The 6804-nt window shown below is 53.1% G+C and overlaps 1 long non-coding RNA gene across 1 annotated transcript; it reads right to left on the bottom strand.

Moving 5' to 3' along the window:
- Positions 1-1256: 1256 nt before the first annotated feature.
- LOC128315092 (uncharacterized) lies at positions 1257-5972 on the bottom strand. The gene is made up of 3 exons (XR_008297498.1): positions 4902-5972; positions 3394-3631; positions 1257-3311 (listed from the first exon to the last, which is right to left on the bottom strand). It is a non-coding gene; the product is annotated as an uncharacterized LOC128315092 (long non-coding RNA).
- Positions 5973-6804: the final 832 nt, after the last annotated feature.

Below are 6804 nucleotides of genomic sequence, written 5' to 3'. Positions count from 1 at the left end.
CGCGTTAGCTGCCCGGGCGCGCGCGGGCTGGGGACCCCGGACCTGCCGCGCTGCCCCTCCCCCATCCCACCCAACTCCACCCCCCACCCCGACCCGGCGTGCGCGGGCTGGGGACCCCGCACCTCCCGTGCTGCCCGCCCCCCATCCTCGCCACCCTCACCTCCACTCACCGCCCAACTCCTCGCTCACTGCCTGGCTTCAGGTCAGGTCCTCCCCCCCCCCCTCCCCCCCCCCCCCCCGCACCCCGCACTGCCCCGCCCGGATCCCGCCCACCCGAACTCCCCCACCCCCACTCCCCACCCAACTCCGTCCAACTCCCCGGCCTCAGGTCTGGGTTCCCGTGTCCCCCAACTCCTGGCCCCCACTGCCCTACCGCGCGGCCCGGGACCAGCTCCCACTCCCCTTTGATGCATCCGCTGGCCCTCTGCCCTCCTCTCCCCCTGCCCCCCAAGGTCCCCCCACCAGGATCGCGGACTCCAGGGGTGCGGAAGCTCTGTGCTTGATGTCCGGATTCTGTTTTACTTGGTTAACTGCTAGCCCTGCGGGAGTGTAGTGAATATTTGTTGATGACTTGTACAGTGTGCCCTCTGGAGCGGGGAAGGGCTTGTAGGACCGTGAGGATGACCCTCCACAAATATCCCACCTGCCAGCCTTCCCCCACCCCCACCTCCGTGCCAGCCCTGGTCCCCACCGCCTCAGGTCAGGGGACCTAGCATGCACCCAGTACCCTGGCTCTGGGTTCCCCACGGCGGGGTTTCCCGGGATTTACTTCCTGCCCCCCATTGTGCAGGTGCCCCCTAGACACAGCTCACCTTCCCAGACCCCCTCTGCGGAGCCTGGCCACGGCTCCCACAAGACTGGGAAAGAACCACAGCTCGCCCGAGACCTGACACTCGGCCAGAAGTCACAAAAGCCGCTTAGAAACACAGGTGTTGCACAGGCCACTCCCCCCACTCCCCAAATCCAGGAGCTGGAGGCTGCTGGCCAGCAGGGCACCCTGGGGCCACCGGGAGGGCCACAGCCATCAGTATTTCAAACTTGCGTGCTCCTGGCTTTTAAAGAGCCTAGAGGACCCTGGGGCAGACCCTTGTGCTTCTCCCCGCCTGTAGTGACTGTGACTGACAGGTCGCAACCGTGTTACCAGGTGTGGACAGATGTGGAACCATCAGTGGCTCTGCCCAGCACCTTGCGGGTTCGCTTCATCCAGCAATGATTTGGCCGTCCCCGGCCACAGGCGGGCCTTTGTGCCAGGCTCTGGAAAAAACCGGAAACTCCAATAGGGCCTCTGTCCCTGGAGGGTTTCTATTCTAGGGGAGGGGGCTCAACGAGACATCATTTTGTGATAGGATTTCCACTAGTGAGAACAAATGTGAAGACGGATAAAGACGGGAACAGGAGCTAGCATTAGGTCAGGGGGTCGAGTCTCTCTGGACAGGTGACATTTGACCTGAGGAGCCACATCTTATTCTCAAGGAGGAATGTTCTGGGCTGAAAACAACCACTGCAAATGCCTGGGGCAGGAACAAGTCAGGGGTGAGAAAAACTGGAGGAAAGGGCAGTGGCCAGAGCGAGGGACAGGAGTGGCCAGAGGGGGGAAGGGGAGGCGGAGTCCCAGGGCTTGCAGGCCGGCCAGGACGGAACTTTCTGCTGCAACTTACTGCCTCGTGCTGCAGGGCCCTCGGAAGGTTTCAAACTAGGGAGTTTTTGATCATGCTCTGAATTATTTTATCTTGGCATAATTTCTGACTGTCATAAAAGTGCCAAGAATAGAAGAATTCCCAGATACTCACCCAGATTCCCAAACATTCAACTTTTATTAACGCCTGCAATCTGTAACTATGATCTTATTTGGAAATAGCCTCTCTGAGTATATAACCAACTTAAGAGGTTGTACTGGGTAAGGAGAAGGGGCCGTGCTAAATCCAATATGACCCGTGTCCTTGTAAGAAGAGACAAATTTGGGCACATTCACAGACAGAAGGCTCTGTGAAGACAGAGGCAGAGATTAAAGTCATTCTGGCACAAGATGAGGGACCGCGCAGCCCCCAGGAGCTGGAGGCCGCAGGAAGGACCCTCCCCCAGAGCCTGCAGAGAGAGCGTGGGCTTTCGGGCACCTTGATTTCAGACTTCTAGCCTCCAGGAGTGAGAGACAAGAAATTTGTGTTGTTTTAAGCCATCTGAGTTTGTGGTAATTTGCTATGAGGTCCAAGTACTAAAAATTTTGGGGGGTGGGCCTCTGGGTGGCTCAGTCGGTTGAGCGTCCGACTTCAGCTCAGGTCATGATCTTGCATTTCGTGGGTTCGAGCCCCGCGACGGGCTCTGTGCTGACAGATTGGAGCCTGGAGCCTGCTTTGGATTCTATGTCTCCCTCTCTCTGCCCCTTCCCTGCTCATTCTCTCTCTTTCTCTCTCTCAAAGAATAAACATTAAAAAGAGTTAATTAAAAACATTTTTTTAAATTTTAACATAATTTTAGACTGTCAGAAAAGTGGCAAGAATATTCCCAGATGCCCTTCATTCAGATTTTCAAAATTTTAACTTTTTTTAAAAAAATTTATTTTTAAATAATCTCTACACCCAACATGGGGCTTGAACTCACGACCCCAAGATTAAGAGTTGGTTGAGAGTCTGGCTTGATTTTGGCTCAGGTCATGATCTCATGGTTCGTGAGGTGGAGCCCTACATCGGGCTCTGCGCTGACGGCAGGGAGTCTGCTTGGGATTCTCTCTCTTCCTCTCTCTCTGCCCCTCCCCCGCCAATAAATAAACTTAACTAAAAAAAAAAAAAAAAAAGAGTTGCCCGCTCTACCAACTGAGCCAGTCGGGTGCCCCCAAATATTAAACTTTTATTGTATTTTCTTCATACTTCTGTCTCTGTCCCTGTCTCTCTCTAATATGAATCTAAGTCTGTGCCACTTATCTATCATCTAACTGTCTGGTTTTTCTGAATGGTTACGATTAAGCTGCAGACAGTTTCCCGTTACCCCTGGCGACTTCAGTGTCTATTTCTGAAAAACAAAGAACTGTTTTCCATAACCATAGTACAACTGCCAAAATCAAGACGTTAAGCTAAAACTGCTTTAAAAAAATTGTCTTTTTAGAATGTTGAGTGTTTTTTTTAAATGTTTATTTTTGAGAGAGAGAGTGCAGGCAGGGGAGGGGCGGGGGGGGGGGGGACAGAGGATCGGAAGCAGGAAGCAGGCTCTGTGCTGACAGCAGTAAGCCTGAGGTGGGGCCTGAACTCACGAACCACAAGATCATGACCTGAGCCGAAGTTGGATGCTCAACCGACGACTGAACCACCCAGGCACCCCTAAAAAAATTAAGTCTTTAAAAAACAACCAAACCAACCAACCAACCAAAAACCACAAAACAAAAACCAAAAAAAACCTTACCATTGATACAAATCCATGACCTGATCAACAGACCTCACTCGGTTTGCCTGTCACAGCAAAATCCCGGACCTCGCCGCACCCAGTGGCCGTGCCCTAGAGCCATTTGTGGGACTGAGACGTGGGTGTCTTTGAAGTGTGCAGGCCAGACGTTTTATAGAATGTCCCTGGTTCGGGAGACGTTGTTTCCTCAGGATTGGCCCCAGTGGGGGTTGGGGGGGGTGCCTCCTGCTGGAAGGCGCTGGAGTGACAAGAGCGAGTGATGTGAGTGACATGACTGACGGAGTGGGTGCCTGCGTGTCCCATCTGGCCACATGCACTTCGCATTCTCCACTCTAAACGAATGGTTTTTCCCCTTCACAGCTAGTAAGAATCCCTGCGGAGATACTTTGGAAACACCCGGTAAACTTCTCAAACCCGCACTCTCCGATTTAAGCTTCCCTGCATAGTCTGCCTGAATCGGTTTCTATGAAAATGGTTGCCAAGGGGCAATTCTAACCCCTGACTCTTCCTGCATCTGTCGTGTGGCATTCCACTACGGCATATCATGTGCCTGTTCATGTATTTGTTCCAGTTTGGATTCACGGACCCTATTTTTTTTTTAAGCGTCCATTCTACCACGGAAAGCGCACAGCCAATCGTTTTTAGTACCCAAGCACTAATATTTGGCGTTCAGAGCCGTACAGCCGCCCCCCCCCACAATTCAGTTTTCACATTTGTGTCACTCCAGAGAGACCCTGTGCCCCTCCCTGGCTGCCGCTCCCCTGGCACCCGCCTGGCAGCCCCAGGTTGAGCCACCGACTGGGTGGCTACTGAGGTAGGAAATGGTGGTGGACTCGGGAAGCCTCGCCTTGTCACACAAAGCTATTCGTCTTTCACTATCATTGCTTTGATGCTGAAATGGCCCCAGATCAGGAATCAAGCTGGACCCTGTGTCTTTTCGTCGTTTCCCCGTTGTGCCTTTCATCGCCTCTATTTTCTGTCCCACGAGGCGTTTCGGGCCCATGATGAGTCTTCGCCCCAGCCCTGGGATGGGACATTTCTCCAGGGGCTCCTTTTGCAGGCTGAACAGTACCCTCCCCAAATTCTTCTGCTGAGGTCCCAACCCCCGTACCTAAGAACGTAACTGTGTTTGCAGGTAGTCTTTAACAAGGTGACGAAGCAAAAATGAGGCCATTAGGGGGCCCAACCTTTGGTCAGGCTCCTCTGGGCCTCCTCTCCACTAGCCCCCCGCCCCCTGGCTTGGGCCTGCCTAGGCAGGTTTTAGCAGGAATCTGCTAAGTCAGTTTATAGACAGACACCTCCCCTCCCCGCAGGTAATCACTCCCCCCGCGTGCAAGTCCTTGGTCTGCCTCCAGCAAGCATCTCCCCAAGCCCTGATGCCCCAGCACTGACACCCCCTGTTCCCTGGCTGTCAGCCCCCAGCCGTCCTTGTATTTGCAACCGGGCCCAACTCTCTCCTTACTGAAATATGCCCACTGCAAGAGTCTGGAAGGAACAGTCCTCCTTACCAGGGCGTCTGGCTGGCTCAGTCGGTAGAGAGACTCTTGATCTTGGGGTCTGGCGAGTGGGAGTTCAAGCCCCATGTTCGGCATAGAGATTACTGAATATTAAAAACAAGAAACCTTTCTTCCCATTTGATCCAGTGTCAGAGAAATCGTTTCCTTTAAGAAGGGGGCCCTGGCTCAAACCACACGCATTTACGTCTCATAGTTCTGGAGGCCGGAGGCCCAAGATAAGGCCCAGGCCTGGTGGGAGATCTTTTCCTGCCCCCCGCACATGGTGGGGGGCGGGTAGGGAACACGCTGTTTTGTGTCTCTTCTTCTGAGGGCACGCGTCCCGTCACCTCCTAATACCCTCGCGGTGGGGTTCAACATACACGGTTTTTGGGGGACAGGGGTGGGGGGGAAACACGAACATTCAGTCTATGGCAGGCCTGAACCCAATCCGACTGGTGTCCTTCTAAGAAGCGGGAGAGACAAAGGGCTGCGCTCACACGGGGAGAAGGCGGCGTCTGCACGCCCAGGAGACAGGCTCCGGAGGAACCAGCCCTGCCCACACCCTTGACCTCAGACTTCCAGAATGGGAGAGAATAGGTGTCCGCGGAGGGGGCGTTCGCCGCGGAAGCTCCCGGGTCCCGCAGGGCCAGGAGACATCAGAAGGGTTCGCAGCTCAGGAAGAGGCAGGTGACGGCCCGCCAGGGAAGGTGTGAGCACTTCCGGGAGATTCAGGACGGAAGGGGCGGGGACTTCTAGGCACCTGCCGGGCGGCGGGGAGAAAATGTCCCGCCAGGATGACAAAGCAAAGGGCAGCGGCAGAAGCGGCGTCTCCCTCTCCCCACCCCCAGTTCCAGGTCTCAGAGCCAAATGTGAGTTTGTTTATGGTGTGCATCTCCACAATGTGGATAATACCCTGCACTTCTTTGCCTTGAGTCATGAACTTCAGATGATACCTGTTTAATTTCATTTTTGACAGTACTTTCTTTTTTCAAATTTTGTAATCATTTTGTAATTCAGCGCTGATTGTACAAGATGGTCCAAAAGGCTTAAATTTACAGCTCGATTTGGTCATGTGAACTGCCTTCGACACGCGTGAGCTAACATGTGCACCGGGGCTGACATGCATTTTGGAAGAGCTCACACAGAAGCAGCCGCTTTTTCAATAAACTTGGCCAGGGGCGCCTGGGTGGCTCAGTCGGTTGAGCATCCGACTTTGGCTTAGGTCATGATCTCACACTCCGTGAGTTCGAGCCCTGCATCAGGCTCTGTGCTGACAGCTCAGAGCCTGGAGCCTGCTTCAGATTCTGTGTCTCCCTCTCTTTCTCTGCCTCTCCCCTGTCTCAAAAATAAATAAAAATATTTTTAAAAATTAAAAAAAAATAAACTTGGCCAGTTTCACATGTCTTGGGCAGTCCGCCTCCGCCATAGCCGCGTGAGGTTAGGGTACGGTATCTAAACGATTAAAATAAATGCTATGTATTGTTCCAGTAACTTTTTATTTGTAAGTTTTATTGACACAATTCAAATACTGTGTCATCACCCATTGAAAACGTACGGTTTGGTGACTTTTGGTACATTCACAGAGCTGCTGTCACCAGTCGATTCTAGATCATTCATATCACCACAGGCAGAAGCCCTTATTGGTCACTTGTGCATCTTCCTTGGAGAAATGTCTATTGGCATCCTTTGCCCCCCTTTTTTTTAATTAAAAAATTTTTTTAAACGTTTATTATTAGAGCATGAGTAGGGGAGGGGCAGAGAGAGGGGAGACAGAATCTGAAGCAGGCTCCAGGCTCTGAGCTGCCAGCACAGAGCCTGACGGGGGGCTTGAACTTACGAACCATGAGATCCTGACCTGAGCTGAAGTCGGACACTTAACCGACTGAGCCACCCAGGCACCCCATCCTTTGCCCCC

The sequence above is a fragment of the Acinonyx jubatus genome, chromosome C2 (assembly GCF_027475565.1).
Source record: "Acinonyx jubatus isolate Ajub_Pintada_27869175 chromosome C2, VMU_Ajub_asm_v1.0, whole genome shotgun sequence".
Taxonomy (NCBI): Eukaryota; Metazoa; Chordata; class Mammalia; order Carnivora; family Felidae; genus Acinonyx; species Acinonyx jubatus.
This window is presented reverse-complemented; position numbering and strand designations above follow the sequence as displayed.